Below are 18,136 nucleotides of genomic sequence, written 5' to 3'. Positions count from 1 at the left end.
CAATTAAATCTGATGCTGCTGCATGAAAGTGTTACAAAACTTATTTCTGGAATGGTTCTCTTTTAATCTCTATAATGTACAATATATTTGGTGTATATATAAACATTTATTTTTATTTCAGGTTTTATATCATAACCAGCACCCATAATTGTTTTGTTTTTTAGGAAAACAACATTTATGTTCTATGCACAAACTTTAGATAGATATAAAGTACTGTAGATGTAGAAAATAACTAGAGCATTACATTTAAAAGTTTCCTGTTATATTTTGCAAAAGTGACCTTTTTCATATGAATGTCGGTTATGAATGCCTGGTGTCGGTTATGGCATCATGGTGTTGGTGATGACAATTAATTTTAGATGGGTCTAAACCACATTTTACAAGATTAAAGTAAATAACTCATTCCTATAATGCATAGAAAGAAAGAAAACAATGATTGCATAGTCGTTTGATCTACATGAGGTTTATGAGCTGTAATATAAAACAAAAACAGACTAATCTACTAATCTAAGCCACCATAGTACCCTTTTTATTTTAATGTATTTATCATGGGCAATGCAGTACACATAGTTACAAATTAAAAACGCAGAACTGATGCACTGCATACAGGGTTTCTAGCCAAAGCTTATTTTCAACTGCTGTCCATGGTCAGGCTTTGGATAAAGGCCTTAGACTCAACCTTAACTTCTACCATTCTATAATACAAATTTTCAGATTTTACAGCTCAATTTAACTTGGCCCAATATTATAATTAATATTAAAACTGGCTTTAGAAACCACACACAAATAAAAACATTAAATACCAAACAACTGAACTAAGAATTTCAATAAAATAATAACCAACACGTTCTCTATCTCCTGAAAAGTGTCGGCTATGAAATAAATTGCATGATGTCCATTTTAATGCATGTGGCAGCCATTTTTGTTCTTGTACTAAATTAAATTAGCATTGAGAAATAATCGTTTTTTGGTCAAATATGTTCATACTCTTTTAATATTTCAGTTTCATTTTTCCCATGGGTGTTGGTTATGCGCTACAACAATGTGTCAAGAGGCACTTCTAAGTTTAACATTAACATTTTTAAGAAAAGATGAAGCAGTCCTTACCTGTGTCTGTGGTGTTCACTGACACAAGGCCTTGATCTTTCACCTCATTCAGAAAACTTTATTGAAATGTTTTCACATACAAATTCCTTAGGATGTCAGTTATGAGATTTTATGTGGAAAATGGGAGGACACAGATTAAGGATAATTTTTTTACAAGCTTCAGATTAATAAAGTATTTTTAAGTATTTTCTAGAATTTCTAATGTTTAAGTATCTAAAATGTACCTCTGAAAATCTAAATTCTAGTTTGGGGATGGGTTGGTTATGAGATCTGTGGTACAAAACTTAAAAAAAGGTAAAATTGTAATAAATACATGATAAATGTATGTTTTAAAATTATACAAGACATCAGGACAGCAATATACATAATTTGAAAATTGCCCTTCTGTGCTGACTTTTTAAACAGCCCATTTCACTTACCATTAGTTGCCATTTCAAAAATAGACCTGAAGACATGAAAAATCCTGAACTGATATGCAGCTGAATTATTACACTTCATTTAAGTTTTATCAAATGATTAGCCACAACAGTGCCTAATAACATTGTCAATTTAGCTGCTAAAAGAAGTCAAGGCAATTATGTTTTGTTGATGTTGGTTTGAATCAAATAAAGTATAATAATACTATTTGGATAACATATGATATTTCCTGAGTACACCTTAAAGCAGGTTAAATAGCAAACAGCTATACCCAGCAGGGAAACACATGCATTTCACTTTACTTTACTTTACATCAGCCTGTTGTATGCGACTCCTGGCTATTGGCAATTGACATTCTTTCCTGTTAAATGTATAATTTCTGATGATATACATTTTACAGTGTGGCAAGGGGGTGGTCCATGGAAACAATCCTCAACCAGTGTGACACTCAGCGGCCAGCTGGAATGATTAGAGAGCGCGTGTAGGATGAGTGAAGTGGCACTCCACTGACACCCACTTCCTGTCAATATAACAAGAGCCGAGGGGACAGGCTTACTTTATGCAAATACCTTTTTAAAGAAAGACAGCTGAGCTCTAGTTATATTGTGGAGATGTTAAATGTCAAATAACCTCCCACTGCTGCTGTGGCCTTACAGCTCTTACAGACACGGTAAATATCATGTCCACCCCCTTTGGCCCACGCTTCTAGTTGTATTGTGTGGTGTTTTGTTTCCTCTTCACAAGAGGTTAAAGGTTTCGGGGGCAACAAAGGACAGGGAACCAGAAAAACTGTGTCTACATCTCACACCTGAGTGAGTGGATGGAATTCAGAAGGTACTGTGACTGACACACACACGCACACACACACACGCACGCACACACAAAATAAGGGGCCCTGAGTAGCTCTTAACAGGTAAATTCACCTAAAGGGTAGAGATTGTAACCTTAACAGGTAAGTGCACTGGTTTTCTTTTTTGTTTTAGTGAAATGTAAGTTAGGAAAAAAATAACCGTACATCTGCAGAGGATTTTCATTATCTGAGAGGAAATTGTAACCTATATGTTAAGACACCACCTGTGTTTAAATGTCCAGGGTATTATTAAGCATTGACAGCAGGTAAACAGACTTCTTGCATTACTTTAGAGGTTTTTTTTTAGCTGTGCTTTGAACTGAGGAATAGATGAGGATGACAATCAATTGAACCCTGTTGTAATTGCTTGACACTAAAAAATGTAATAATAATAATGTCATGCCATCTCTGCATAAGTAAAATTAGATGGACACTGATGAAGCCAAAAAGTAATTTGAAAAAAAGTAGAAAAGGGAAACCGTTCGGACCTAAGCATTGCATTCATGTATATGCCATCATAGAGTTATTAATGATGATAATGATTATGTATTTGACATTATACACACTTCTCAGGAAACTATATAATATGGGAAGGGGTCCAGTTTGATATGTGGCTTATATTGTAATTATACAAATATTAAATTTGGAAATGAATGATGATCCACTTTCAATACAACTTAAAATCCCCAAGTATGGTTTATCTATATTTATATGCACTTTGTCCAATATGCCATTGAATGAGTTAATACTTTGAGTTCCTACAAAATCTCACTAAAAGGGATCACTGACTTAAGCTGTTATGGAATCATAATCATATACTGTACTGTATAATCAGTGCATCACTGTGAAGTATTTAGCGTGGCAGAAGACGAAATGCATAGGCCTACTCCTTAGTGGTTAACATTTATCTTTAAAGTCAAATTCACAATTAAGCCTAATACCCAGATAATACCATCGATACAAAAGTCTACAGCCATTACATTTTAATAAATACATGTACAAAAATAAATGTCGGCAAATCTAAACCTTCATTCCACACAAGCACGCACGCACACACACAAAGTTCCAAAACATGACTTTAAAAACTACCAAACTATCAAGAATACTGCAAATACAGTTGTAAACTTGCCCATCTTGTATGAGCTGAACTGTTCCCATTTCAACCTGCATTATCTTAAAACCTTTTTTTCCTTGAAAGGTTAGCTAACATTGACAAGCTGTCAACAGTGCTTTCAGAGGCCGTCATTTCAGTGTGATATCAACGAAACATTTTTCTTCACATATTAGTAACCTATGAAAAACAAAATTAATAAAGCAAAACACCAAAACTGTGCTTTCATATGTATTTTTTTTTTTTAACAGTTAAAAGTCTCAATATGTGACCTTAACCCTTTGTTTTCCTGTTATGGTACAGAAGGTCTGAATCTTTTATAAGTAGAGGTTTATTTTCACCTCTGCCTGGGAGAAACATGGATTTCTCAGATGTTTATTGCACAAACACAGTCTGCACATGTGGAGGGATGGGGATGAGGGCGGCCCCCTTTCCCGAGACCCGTGTCCCTTTCATACGCTTCTTCGCCTGGGCCTCTTGAATTGTAATGAGTTTGTATTTAGGAGACCGTATGACCCGAGTGCGGTACTTCAGGTCTGCTGAGGCAATTCATGCCGTTCTTCCTTGTTTCCCCATATTATCTGCAAACGGCGTTGCCTAGTAATTTCTCTATGATGGCTAAATGCTGTTATTTATAACCTGCCTAAAAGGCTTCAGATGCCACGGAGAGGAATGGCACAATGCACGGGAAAACATGGTAACTCATGGTATTCTCTGATGAAAATGTGCTCCCTGCCTTCTTGGAGTAGTAATTGATGGGGTTAGTGTATATATATAGTTGAAAGTATTTTATTTGATACAATGTGATTTTATTATTTATTTAGATTAATGTATAGTTTTCAATAAACTAGACACATTGATGATTTATGTTTACCATGATTCGACCTTGAGAAAACGCTGAATTAAATATGTTCTCTTCATGAGTAAATCTTGCACAAGCTTTTGAAATTCAGGCCCCGTGTAGTATCTGCAACATATTATTTGCCCGAGATTTGTGACTGTGCATGTCTGGTCCTCACTTCAGATGAATGCACAACATTCAATTGAACATTGGCAGTCTTATTAACCTGGAGTTTGTGCGGATTGCCTCCTTTCCCACAGAGATATTTTGCAGTTTTGTTTAGAGACTTTCCAATATACTGTTCCATTTTAATCAAACAAAAACAAATTTGAGCACATCTGGTTCTTCCCCATTTCATTTCATACTGAAACGTATGAAACATTACCCTTACAAATATTGATTCTAAAAGCTTCTTTCAACTGCTCTCTGGAGATTCCTGCCTGGCCGTCGAGCCCTGAAGTATTTATTTTGTCAAACATGGCTCACTGAACTTCAAGGCTAATTTGTTGTCTTGTGCACTTGTGGGATCTCCCTGGAAAACACTGCTGTCTTAACACCATGACATATGCAACTGTGCCCAACAGGCCACGGAACAATACAATTACTTAAGAAAGCTTCTGCAAGTGAAATCCTCAATAGGTTTATAGAAAAACAAGGCTGCAGAAAAATCTTTTTTTTTTTTTTTTTTCTCTGAACCATATTCATAAAGTCATATTAGGAGGTGAAGTTAAGAGCAATTTAAGGTCAGCATTCTTGGGAACAGAGTGACAGGTTTTAGGGGATAGCTGCTGTTCTGTGTTTATTCTCCTCTCTCCAGGGGGTTTACATTTTTTGCAGTAGTTACATAGCACCTCAGGGCAGCATGGATCTGGGAATTCCCTCCTGTTTCAATCAACTGCCTTATCTCAAGTGTTACAATCACACAGATTTAACTGTGTTGTAGAGTACCTAAGGTATTTGAATCAGTCTTTATTAACAACAGCTCACAACCTTGTGTTTAGTGTAAAAATCTAAAATTAACTAAAGAATGCATTTTGTTGTTGAACTGAAATAATTTGTCACTTCTAAGTAAGATAATATCTTCCTTATGTGTGCATGGGTTGTAAGAGGATAAACTAATTCATGTAAGTCAGTCACAAAAGCATTAGTTATCACATTGTAGGTGTTTTTCGTAAAAGTCAAATAAATCTAATTAAATGATGAAGCCATATATACATTGCAGTAGGAATGCTGTCATTATTTCTCCAGTTATTTGTGATCCAATATTAAACCACCAGTCTGTCCAAAATCGAAGGCTAATCTCAAGTGAATTACTCCATCAGAGATTCTTAGTGAAAAGTCGTCTTTGCAGTTTTGTGACCGAGTGAGACCCAAAGATGCCTTTTAAACTCTCATGAGTGATTTCTGATGATCTGGTAAACAGAACTCTAAAATCTCATGAGTGTCGGGTTACAAAGCAAAGATACAACCTAATAATAATAAAAGCCCCCAATTACTGTATACTTTGAGATGGTGAAAATGACCTTTTGAATTTTAATTTAATGATATATTATGACACCAGTGACTCACCCTTTGCAGCAGTATCAATACACACATTAACATGATGAATATGCATTGAGGCCAATACAAAATGCCCTCCACATCAAAACAAACACACACTGTATTTGCAGCTCTATGAAATGGCATTGATAAAATGATTTCTTAGTAACACAAACACGATTATTCTTTTTTTTTTATTTTATTTTTTAACTTTAGTAGTGTATTATATTATGGGTTATGTAACATTTCAATTACCTATGAATAACAGAAAAAAACCTCCAAGACCCTTCAAAACAACCCACCCGATTCATGTTTAACATTGATTTTGCCTCTGTCAGTGACATTTTCAGTTTCACCAATTCATTGCTTTCCAGTTGCCTCATAAATCATAAATGTTGTACCCTTGAGCAAGGCACTTTACCTAGATTGCTCCAGTAAAAACCCAGCTGTATCAATGGGGAATTGTATGTAAAAATAATGTGATATATTGTAACAATTGTAGGTCGCTCTGGATAAGGGTGCCTGCTAAGAAATAATAATAATAATAATAATAATAATAATAATAATAATAATAATAATAAAGCCATAATATCTCAGCAGTAGAGTATGGAAGTACATATTTTCTCCAAAGAATTTAAATTATGTGCAAACTATGTATTCTAGTTTTTCATACCTTAGTGTATGTTAACTTGTTAAACATTTCCACATTTGACCTATACCACTATTTCACAATGTTCCTTTTTGTATATAGAAGTAGAGATAGAGCTCAAAAGAACAAAAAAACAACAAAACTGAATTCAAGACAGCAGTCCAGAATCATTACTCCTATATTTTGATAATATATAACTAAAAAAATGCAACAAACCTATATCTACATTACAGTCAATCCCACACCATACATAGAAGACTAGCATTAAAAAACATTAATTTAGCAAGAATTTAACTGCCCTTTTAACCATATATGGCTGCAGAAGTAAGCTAATCTGAGAGAAAGAAGCTTTAGGAGAAGTGAAGGAATATGGAGTAACTAAGTGGCAATTGTGAATACAATAGCACTATTCTGTTGTTATGCTACTGTTTTGCAGCAGGTAATACTAGACAAAATGCAAGTTCTCAGCTGTTCTCTCATGGTAATTTATGTGGGATGCAAATTCCATATTCTAATGGAAAATTAAGTCATACATTCTATCTTACAATAAATGTGCAACATTGAGAAACAAAACAAATATCTGCACAACCATAATTAATGTTAAATATATGTGTGTGTGTGTTTGTGTTCTTTTTGTTTTCTATTCTGTAAATGACAATATATGCCATATTTTATGTGGTATAAAATCACTTCAAAAAGGTGTAATATAGTATAAAACGTGCTTTGGAATTGGTGTTCAAAATCCTACTACTCATCCAGTGATTTCTTGCAAGGTCCATCACGGGTCTTGGCTCGCAGCTTGTTCACCTGAGACTCTGCAATGTCAGCTCGTTCCTCCGCTTCGTCCAGTTCATGCTGCAGTTTGCGGAACTTGGCCAAGTTGGCATTGGCCTGCTCTTCAGCCTCCTCTGCAGATCTCTTGTAGGATTTAACCTTCAGTTGCAGCTTGTCCACGAGATCCTGCAGTCTTGCCATGTTCTTGCGATCTTCTTCTGCCTGGTAGGTGAGCTCTTTAATGCGTCTCTCGAACTTGCGCACTCCTTTGATAGACTCGGCGCCATGCTTCTGTTCGGATTCCAGCTCATTCTCCAGCTCTCGGACCCGCGCTTCCAGTTTGTGGACCTGCTTCTTTCCTCCTTTCATTGCAATTTGCTCAGCTTCATCCAAACGATGTTGCAAGTCCTTGATGGTCTGTTCCATGTTCTTCTTCATACGCTCCAGATGGGCACTTGTGTCCTGCTCTTTTTTGAGTTCTTCTGCCATCATGGCGGCATCAGTGATAGCTTTTTTGGCTTTCTCCTCTGCATTTCTGCACTCCTGCACTGCCTCCTCAACCTCATTCTGGAGCTGGACAGTGTCTCCTTCCAGTTTCTTCTTCTGATTAATCAAACTGGTGTTCTGGGAATGCAGGAGCTGCATTCTCTCCGTGGCCTCTGTGAGCTCTTGCTCCACCAGTTTACGGGCACGGTCTGTTTGTTCGACAATAGCCCGGAGCTCTTCCAGTTCTGCTTGCATCAGGTTGTTTCTGCGCTCCAAAATTCCAGTGTTCTCTTTCACATCTTCATTTAAGCGCATGGAGTCATCTAGCTGTAACTGAGTGTCTTTCAGGTAAGCTTGAACCACTTTGAGTTGTTTTTGAGCATCGGCTGCTTGTCGGTTGGCCTGGCTTAGTTGAATTTCCATTTCATTTAGGTCTCCCTCCATTTTCTTCTTGATTCTCAGGGCCTCATTACGACTGCGTGTTTCTGATTCCAGGGTGGTCTGCAAGGACTCCACCATACGCTGATAGTTTCTCTTTGCCTGCTCCATCTCTTCATCCTTCTCGGTCAGCTTGCGTTCAATATCTGCCTTCACCTGGTTGAACTCTAGTTGGGCACGAAGGATTTTGCTTTCCTCGTGCTCAAGAGAAGCCTCTGCTTCTTCCAGGGCAGACTGCAGCTCAGCTTTCTCTTGGTCCAGCTGCTTTCTTATTTTCTCCAGCTCATGGACATTCTTTCCTCCTTCACCAAGCTGGTCAGTCAGGTCAGAAATCTCCTCCTGCAAATTCTTGTTCTCTCTCTTGAGAGTTTCCAGATGATCCAGAGCTTCCTCATAAGCATTCTTTAACTTGAAGAGTTCTGTGCTAAGTGAGCGGGATTCCTTCAGGGAGGCTTCCAGTTCACACTGAGACTCCTCAAACTTCTGCTTCCATTCAGCCATCACTTTGTCAAAGGTTCTCTGTTTCTTGTCCAGAGCTGCAGATGCTGCATTAGATCTCTCCAGGTCCAACATGAGATCTTCAATCTCATTTTGCAGGCGATGCTTGGTCTTTTCTAGGGAGGAACATTTGGCATTTACTGCCTCCACTGCCTCTTCTGCCTCCTGCAATCTCTGAACCAGTTTCTTCTTAGCTTCCTCCAGTTCATCTGTTCTCTGGATGGCATCGGTTTCATATTTGGTCCTCCACTGGGATACTTCACTGTTGGCCTTAGACAAAACTCTCTGCAACTCCGCCTTTGCTTCTTGCTCTTCTTCAAATTGCTCCCTTAAAAGGTCACAGTCATGTCGGGCTGACTGGACTGCATGGGCAAGAGCATTCTTTGCTTTAACTTCCTCCTCCAGCTGTCTGCGCAGGTCTTCCAGCTGCTGAGTGTAAGACATCTTTCCTCGGGTCAGCTGAGAGATGAGACACTCTTTCTCTTCTAGCTGCCTGCTCAACTCTCCATTTTCAGTGAGCAGCTTTGCTTTGTGGGAAGAGAAGTCATTGATCAATCGTTGGGATTCTTCAGATTTGGCTCTGTATTCATTCATTTGGTCTTCTAGAGTGCGGCACATCTTCTCCAGATTTGTTTTGGCCTTGACTACATGTTCCATATTGGAGGCGAAGTCATCTAGCTCAAGCTTTAACTCACTTTTCTCTTTCTCCAGTTTCTGCTTGACCCGCTGCAAGTTGTCAATTTGTTCCCCTAACTCGGCTACACTGTCAGAATGCTTCTTCCTCAGAGTAGCAGCAGTGGCTTCATGTTGAAGAGTGGATTCTTCTAAGTCCCTCCTGATCTTTTGGAACTCCATTTCTCTTTTTTTGTTTAGTTCCACCTGGACAGATGTGGCTCCCCCTGCTTCTTCAAGGCGTTCACTGATTTCCTCTAGCTCGCGGGAAAGCTCAGATCTCTGTTTCTCCACCTTAGCACGTGATGCTCGTTCAGCATCCAGTTCCTCTTCCAGCTCCTCTATGCGTGCCTGGTTCTCTTTCAGTTTCTTCTGGAATTGAATCCCGACAACTTGCTCATCCTCTACCTTGCTGTTGAGCTGATTTATTTCAAAGTCTTTTTTTTTTAGTTTCTCTTCTAGCTGTTGTTTGTCATTTTCCACGTCCATCAAATTTTCCTGGGTTAATTTCAGATCCCCCTCCAGTTTTCTCTTGACACGCTCCAAGTCCATTCGAACCTTTTTCTCCTGTTCCAGGGAGCCTTCCAAGTCATCCACTTGCTGTTCAAGCTTGCACTTGGCCTTTGTCAGCGTGTTAACTTTGTCCTCTTCAGCCTGAAGATCATCTAGTGTTTGCTGATGTGCCTCCTGCAATGCTTTCTTCTCTTTTGTCAGTCTCATAATGGTTTCATCCAGGGAAGCCATCTCTTCAGTAAGGTTTTTAACTTTGTTTTCTGTGGCATGTTTCTCTTTCTCCACCTTGGCTAAGGTTAACTCTAAGTCATCAATGTCTTTCTTTAGTTCAGAGCACTCATCTTCCAGCTTTCGCTTCTTGGCAGTGAGTTCTGCATTCATTTCTTCCTCATCTTCCATTCGCTCTGTTATTTCTTTAACTTTTGCCTCCAACTGAATTTTACTTTTTATTAGCTGTTCACAACGTTCCTCTGCATCTGTTAGAGTGTCTTGTTCAGATTGTAACTGCAGCAGAAGGTCATTTTTTTCTTGCAGCAGGGAAACCATCTTCTCTTCCAACTCTTTGCGTCTGCCTTCAGATTTCTCCAGAGCCTCTTTTATCTTGGTGAATTCCTCCTTCATATTTGCCATTTCTTTCTCTGACTCTGCACTCTTCAAAAGTGGCTTGATCTTGAAGTAGAGTTTCATCCATGGCCAATTCTTTACTGCCATAAAGGCACGGATATTCCATTGGATTACCATCAAAGCATCCCTGCGTTCCACAAGTTTCTTGAATTCTTCTCTCATGAGCAGAGCTCTGGAGTTGGCCTGAATTCGTGTGATGATACGAGCAAGCTGTTCATCTCTCATCTCCTCCAGTGTGCCTAGGAGCCCAGCTTTAAAGAAAACCTTGGTGTGTCCAAATCTATACTGATTGTGGTCAATGTCCAGTGATCCCAAGAGTTTCTCAGTACCTTTCTTGCTATCAATAAACTGTCCTTCTGGGATGGCGGCTGCATTCAAGATTCGGTATCGTTGTTTGAAGTCACCATAGAGAATCCTATTAGGGAAACCTTTTCTGCAGATCCTGATGCCTTCCAACACACCATTGCAACGGAGCTGGTGCATCACCAAGCAGTTGTCCATGACTCCAGGTGTCTTACTTTCATTGGGAATCAAACAACGTACAAAGTGGGGATGGGTAGTCTTCAGATTGGTCATCAGCTTGTTAAGGTTTTCCCTGTGCAAAGCAGAAACGGTTTGGAAAGACGAGCCTTTCTTCTTAGCCCCTTTACTAGATTTTTCAGCTCCATCAGCAGCATAATTAGAGAATAGAGTACTGAGGAGCTTGAGAGATGATTTCTGGTATAACCCCACCACAGTTTCATTCAGAGGGTCCTTGTTTTTAACCAGCCAGCCTGTGATGTTGTAATCCACAGTTCCAGCATAATGCACAAGAGCAAAGTGAGCCTCTGACTTGCCTTTAACAACACGTGGTTTCTGGAACATGTTTGATTTGCCCAAGTGGTTGTCATAAAGCTTTGCCTTAAAAGTCTGATCAGAGGCTTTGGGAAACATGCACTCTTCCTCTAGAATTGACATGATTCCCAGAGGCTTTTCAATGAGGTCAATGCAGGCTTGTAAGTCCATGCCAAAGTCAATAAACTCCCAGTCGATGCCTTCTTTTTTGTACTCCTCTTGCTCTAGCACAAACATGTGGTGATTGAAAAACTGTTGCAGTTTTTCATTAGTGAAATTGATACAGAGCTGCTCGAAGCTGTTGAAGTCAAAAATCTCAAACCCGGCAATGTCCAGCACACCGATAAAATATTGGCGCTGCTGCTTGGTTTCCAGGGACTGATTGATTCTCACAACCATCCAGTTGAACATTTTCTCATACACAGCCTTCGCCAGTGCACCAATGGAATAGTAAACCTGTTCAACACTTTGCCCCTTGGTTACATACTCATTGCCGACTTTCACCCTGGGGTGGCAAAGTCCTTTCAAGAGGTCAGCTGAGTTGAGTCCCATCAGGTATGCTGACTTGTCAGCAGACTCACTGCCATCGGGCTCTGCCTGCTCTTCACGCTGCTTTTGCTTGAACCTCATGTTCCCATAATGCATGATGGCACCTGTTAGTTTATAGACCCCCATTTTTTCTTCTGTGGTGAAGCCAAGCACATCAAAGGCACTGTCCGTGGCGATCAGTTCTTCAGCATCATCTATAGATGCAACTGTGACTTCTCCTTGGGACACATAGGAGTAGTCGTACGGATTGTTTGTGATTAAAAGCATGTCCAGCAGCTCGGGCTTTTGATTAGATAATATCTGGTAAAATATGTGGTAGTTTCTTTCTGCTTTGAGCTGAAAGGTGACACGGGATTTTTCAAGAAGGTAAGTCTCTATGTCTGCAGAGGACAGCTTCCCACTGGCTCCGAAATGAATACGGATGAATTTGCCAAAACGCGAGGAGTTATCATTTCGCAGTGTTTTGGCATTGCCAAAAGCTTCCAGAGCAGGGTTGGCCTGGATGATTTGATCTTCCAGTGTCCCTTTGCCTGTGTCTTTCTTATTGCCCCCTACAGCAGCAATGCTGGCAAAATACTGAATCACTCTTTTAGTATTGACAGTCTTTCCAGCCCCGGATTCTCCAGTGATTAGAACAGACTGATTCTCCCGATCCGTAAGCATGTACTGATAAGCATTATCAGAAATGGAGAAGATATGAGGGGGGGCTTCACTTCTCTTCTTGCCTCTGTAAGCATTAACAACATCAGAATCATAGACTGGAAGCCACTTGTAAGGGTTTACCGTCACGCAAAACAGTCCAGAGTAAGTGTAGATCATCCAGGCTGCATAACGCTCTTTGAGGTTAAACAGCACAGCCGGCTCGTGGAGAAAAGTAAACATGGCCATGTCCTCAATTTTGTCAAATTTTGGAGGGTTCTGAGGATGGACACCAGATTCCTTAACTGTCACAGTCCTTCCATCTTCCGTTTTCACAGTCACCTTGTCCCCATCACGGCTCTCGATCCGTCCCTTGACAAATTCCACCTTGTCATCCACGACAAAGCACTCCTTCTTGATGTCAAAGAGTCTGGTCTGAGCCTCCAGGCGCTCCTTGTCAGATTTTCTCAGAAAAGGGGCAGCAGGTCCAAACTCAGCCATCAGAGCATCACCCATTGTAGGACTGTAAGGATAACTGACTGTAGAAAAGAAACTGAAGACTGAAAACTCTCAGCAGACCCTGTAGGTAACTGTGAGTATCCCTCCTCTATGGTAAGGTTTATAAAGGCTCAGGAGACTGCCAAATTAGGATGCAACTTCAGGTTCCAACAAATCAATCCAATTTAGGCCCAAGAAAGAGGAGGGGTCACTACATATGATTCTGGTTAACATGCCAATGTCCATTTTAGGACAACTGTCACCTCTTTGGTTATCTCCTTAAGGCCTTTAAGTCCCATCAATATGCATTCCATTCACCTCTTCAAAATCAAACTTATCTGTACTTCTCCATTTCTTTTTAACCCTCAGGATTCTGTGGTCTTTAACTCTTTCATCCACATAAGTCATTCATCAGTTTTATATTCAATCTATCTGATCTAATGACAGAATGCTACATAAGAAAGATTTTCTTTAGAGAGAACAATATTTAGTAGTATTATTAACAATAGTATTTCACTCCCACAAAATGCAGAACATGAATGTTCATGATGCAAGTGAAAGATATGTACAATATCTGGCTTGTTCACAAACTCTGAATTTTAGCAGAACTGCTGAAAATCAACACAAAGAAATGTTAATATCTAGCAAGGGAGAACAAAGGGTGACTTTAAAATACATCTGGCATTAAGGTGACTTTATCTTTATCTCTTGCTTGCTGTCTGTCTCTGCATCATAGACCGTTCATTGCACTAACACCTCTCTGCCTGCTCACTATTCCCACACACTCATCTTCTGTCAACTTAAATATCCCAGCACACGTCGTTGCGTTCAGCTCTGCTTTTGATTTTAACCCACTATCCCTATGTGGATTGTTAGAAATATGTGTTATGAGCCATAGCAGGGATGTCCTTTTCCAAGTCAAAGCTGTTGAATTGGGTAACTTAAACTTTTAATACATTTTTTATTCTTTGTTGTGAAATACAACCTATTCAGAAATGTTGCTTTAACACAAAGAAAGGTGGGCAACATAAAATAAAGCAATTCCAGCATTAATAGAAAAAGCTGACATATGTTGAAATCTTGTAAGCGATTTGATAGTATCAGTCTTAAGTGTTACAGTCTCAGCTCAGTGTTTCTTGTTTCACACAAAGACATAAATAATGATCAATGAAATCCATGCATATCACAGTTTGTTATTATTACAATATTTATTAATTGAAATTTCAGTAAAATTATTTGTATAGCCTGAACAAAAGTTACAAATATGTTTTGTAACAAACTGTAGTAAATATTCCATTATAAACTTAAAAAAAAAGGGTAAGAATTCCACTGTTGCGGTTTTTACTACAACAATAAAATGAACCTTGACCTTGAACTATATTTGTGACCTGTGGCAGGTGATGTGATTTCAAGTTAATGCCAGTATTTCTCAGAGGTGGTCTCATGGTATGTGGCCCGGGGTGAGCGTTAGAGCCAGGGATAAGAGATCGGGTTTGAAGTTCGAACTGTTTTTCTTTGCTTGGCGCAGCTAAAGTGCTTGCAGCCTTGTTTCCTCAGTGGACGCAATTACATGTAGAGCAATTACTCCACGTAGTCTTCAGCAAGCCCCGTCTCCCATGAATGTAGTCGTGAAAGAAATAAATTTGTTATCCAATTGTCCAATTTATTGAGCTGTCACTTGCAAGCACAGGAAGAAAAGCTACAAATAGAGGCTGTCAGGGGGAGATGGAGTGGGGGCTCTCTGGCTTCTATTTCTGCCACATCATACATCAGAGATATAAGTGAAGAATTTCAATAAGACTAGATAGCACAGGGATGCGGCATTGACGGCCTATTCATATTATAAATAGCACAGTCTATATATATATATATATATTTGTACCACAATTTTTGTAGGAGATACCATAAAAAATCATCTGTTGCAGTATGAATTTTGTTTGTTTTTAATTTAAGATTTTTTTTTAAGGTTGCAGTCAAGTGACTTGGAATATATTTGCAGGATTTATTAAGGGTTTGACACCGATGTGTAATAAAAATATGATAGGAGGAGGAATTAAGCAAACCTGATCATTTTTTAAATACAGCTAAATCTGTCTGTTCATTGAGAGTACAGATTTACAGAAGTGTTTTTCATGTTCTGATATTCAATAATATTAGTTTTATATTATTCCCCAAGAACAAGCAGGAACTAAAGACAGCTGCAGTACAGGCCTGGCAGAGCATCACCAGGGAAGAAACCCATCATCTGGTGATGTCTATGGGTTCCAGACTTCAGGCAGTCATTGACTGTAAAGGATTTGCAAGCAAGTATTGAAACTCACAATTTAATTCATGATTATGTTACTTTGTCCAAATACTTTTGAGCCCCTAAAATTGGGGGACCACCTATAAAAATGGGTGTAATTCCTACACTGTTCACCCAGTTTGGATGTAACTACCCTCAAATTAAAGATGAGATGAAAGTACAGAGCCAAAATGATTAAAATTGTGTCACTGTCCAAATATTTATGGACATAACTGTATATATATATATATATATATAGATGGGGAGAGAGAAAGAGAGGCGGGGGGCACATATGTTCTCATTTGCATTTACTACAAACATTAAGAAAACAGATACATACAAAAGAAAACCCTAGTGGCCTATCAAACTGTAAGTGTTATTTTTAAGATCAGACACTCTGTCTTGTTTGATCAATTGTCAATAGCCATGTTTGTGGCCACACACACAAACCTGTATCCAAACAAAAACAAAAGTCACAGTTACCTCCTGCTGTGACAACTGCTTGGCCAAACACTTGGAAAGGTTGTTTTGTGTGTATATTGTTTGTTCTGCATTCCTTAGAGCAACCCTTGTTTATGAAAATATTTTTTCCTGCCTGCCCTCCTTCTCCAATAAAAAAAAAATGAGATTCATTTTAAGTAAAATATTTTATGTATTTATTTATTTTATATAAAGTGTGATACAAATCCATTACTCTCCTAATGAGCTGTGCAAAATCAATAACAAAAAATGAATAGAGAAAATGGTACTGAAATTACATTCAGAAGGAATGGGAATGTCTAGCTCTGATCTTCAGAAGTAAAGAGTAAATAATATACAGTGAGGGAAAAAAGTATTTGATCCCCTGCTGATTTTGTACGTTTGCCCACTGACAAAGAAATGATCAGTCTATCATTTTAATGGTAGGTGTATTTTAACAGTGAGAGACAGAATAACAACAAACAAATCCAGAAAAACACATTTCAAAAAAGTTATATATTGATTTGCATGTTAATGAGGGAAATAAGTATTTGATCCCCTATCACTCAGCAAGATTTCTGGCTCCCAGGTGTCTTTTATACAGGTAACGAGCTGAGATTAGGAGCACTCTCTTAAAGGGAGTGCTCCTAATCTCAGCTCGTTACCTGTATAAAAGACACCTGTCCACAGAAGCAATCAATCAATCAGATTCCAAACTCTCCACCATGGCCAAGACCAAAGAGCTGTCCAAGGATGTCAGGGACAAGATTGTAGACCTACACAAGGCTGGAATGGGCTACCAGACCATCGCCAAGCAGCTTGGTGAGAAGGTGACAACAGTTGGTGCGATTATTCGCAAATGGAAGAAACACAAAATAACTGTCAGTCTCCCTCGGTCTGGGGCTCCACGCAAGATCTCACCTCGTGGAGTTTCAATGATCATGAGAACAGTGAGGAATCAGCCCAGAACTACACGGGAGGATCTTGTTAATGATCTCAAGGCAGCTGGGACCATAGTCACCAAGAAAACAATTGGTAACACACTACGCCGTGAAGGACTGAAATCCTGCAGTGCCCGCAAGGTCCCCCTGCTCAAGAAAGCACATGTACAGGCCCGTCTGAAGTTTGCCAATGAACATCTGAATGATTCAGAGGAGAACTGGGTGAAAGTGTTGTGGTCAGATGAGACCAAAATCGAGCTCTTTGGCATCAACTCAACTCGCCGTGTTTGGAGGAGGAGGAATGACCCCAAGAACACCATCCCCACCGTCAAACATGGAGGTGGAAACATTATGCTTTGGGGGTGTTTTTCTGCTAAGGGGACAGGACAACTGCACCGCATCAAAGGGACGATGGACGGGGCCATGTACCGTCAAATCTTGGGTGAGAACCTCCTTCCCTCAGCCAGGGCATTGAAAATGGGTCGTGGATGGGTATTCCAGCATGACAATGACCCAAAACACACAGCCAAGGCAACAAAGGAGTGGCTCAAGAAGCAGCACATTAAGGTCCTGGAGTGGCCTAGCCAGTCTCCAGACCTTAATCCCATAGAAAATCTGTGGAGGGAGCTGAAGGTTCGAGTTGCCAAACTTCAGCCTCGAAACCTTAATGACTTGGAGAGGATCTGCAAAGAGGAGTGGGACAAAATCCCTCCTGAGATGTGTGCAAACCTGGTGGCCAACTACAAGAAACGTCTGACCTCTGTGATTGCCAACAAGGGTTTTGCTACCAAGTACTAAGTCGAAGGGGTCAAATACTTATTTCCCTCATTAACATGCAAATCAATTTATAACTTTTTTGAAATGCGTTTTTCTGGATTTTTTTGTTGTTATTCTGTCTCACACTGTTAAAATACACCTACCATTAAAATTATAGACTGATCATTTCTTTGTCAGTGGGCAAACGTACAAAATCAGCAGGGGATCAAATACTTTTTTCCCTCACTGTATATATTTAAAAGGAAATTTGCTCATTTAAATTAATCATGACGACTTAAAAACCTACTGTCAGGAGTAATAAATGAAAGAATGGTCTGCTTTCACAATGCCTTCATTTCATCTTCTTGGTGCTCATCATATCTTATGTAAATCACCAAATGGGCAACAAAACAAAGTTTTAGTTTTCTTAGTTTAACATTTTCATCTGCATCAGTGGCATCACCTTACTAAAATGTAGTATGGTGTGAATAATGAATAGGAGTATAAAGAATGAATATACCTCTGGCTAGCCTTTCACTGAACTGAATTTTCAACCTAATAAGTATACCTATTAAGTACCTATAATCTTACAAGACAAGACCAAATATTAACCACAATTATATTGTCCTTTAAACTAACCTTTTACATACATTGATT

At 39.1% G+C, this 18,136-nt stretch overlaps 1 pseudogene; it reads right to left on the bottom strand.

Annotated features, from left to right (window-relative positions):
* Positions 1-5,845: 5,845 nt before the first annotated feature.
* On the bottom strand, positions 5,846-13,115 carry LOC136717025 (myosin-6 pseudogene; annotated as a pseudogene).
* Positions 13,116-18,136: the final 5,021 nt, after the last annotated feature.

The sequence above is a fragment of the Amia ocellicauda genome, chromosome 21 (assembly GCF_036373705.1).
Source record: "Amia ocellicauda isolate fAmiCal2 chromosome 21, fAmiCal2.hap1, whole genome shotgun sequence".
NCBI classification, from domain to species: domain Eukaryota; kingdom Metazoa; phylum Chordata; class Actinopteri; order Amiiformes; family Amiidae; genus Amia; species Amia ocellicauda.
The sequence above is the reverse complement of the archived record's forward strand: the minus strand, read 5'-3'. Positions and strand labels throughout refer to the sequence as shown.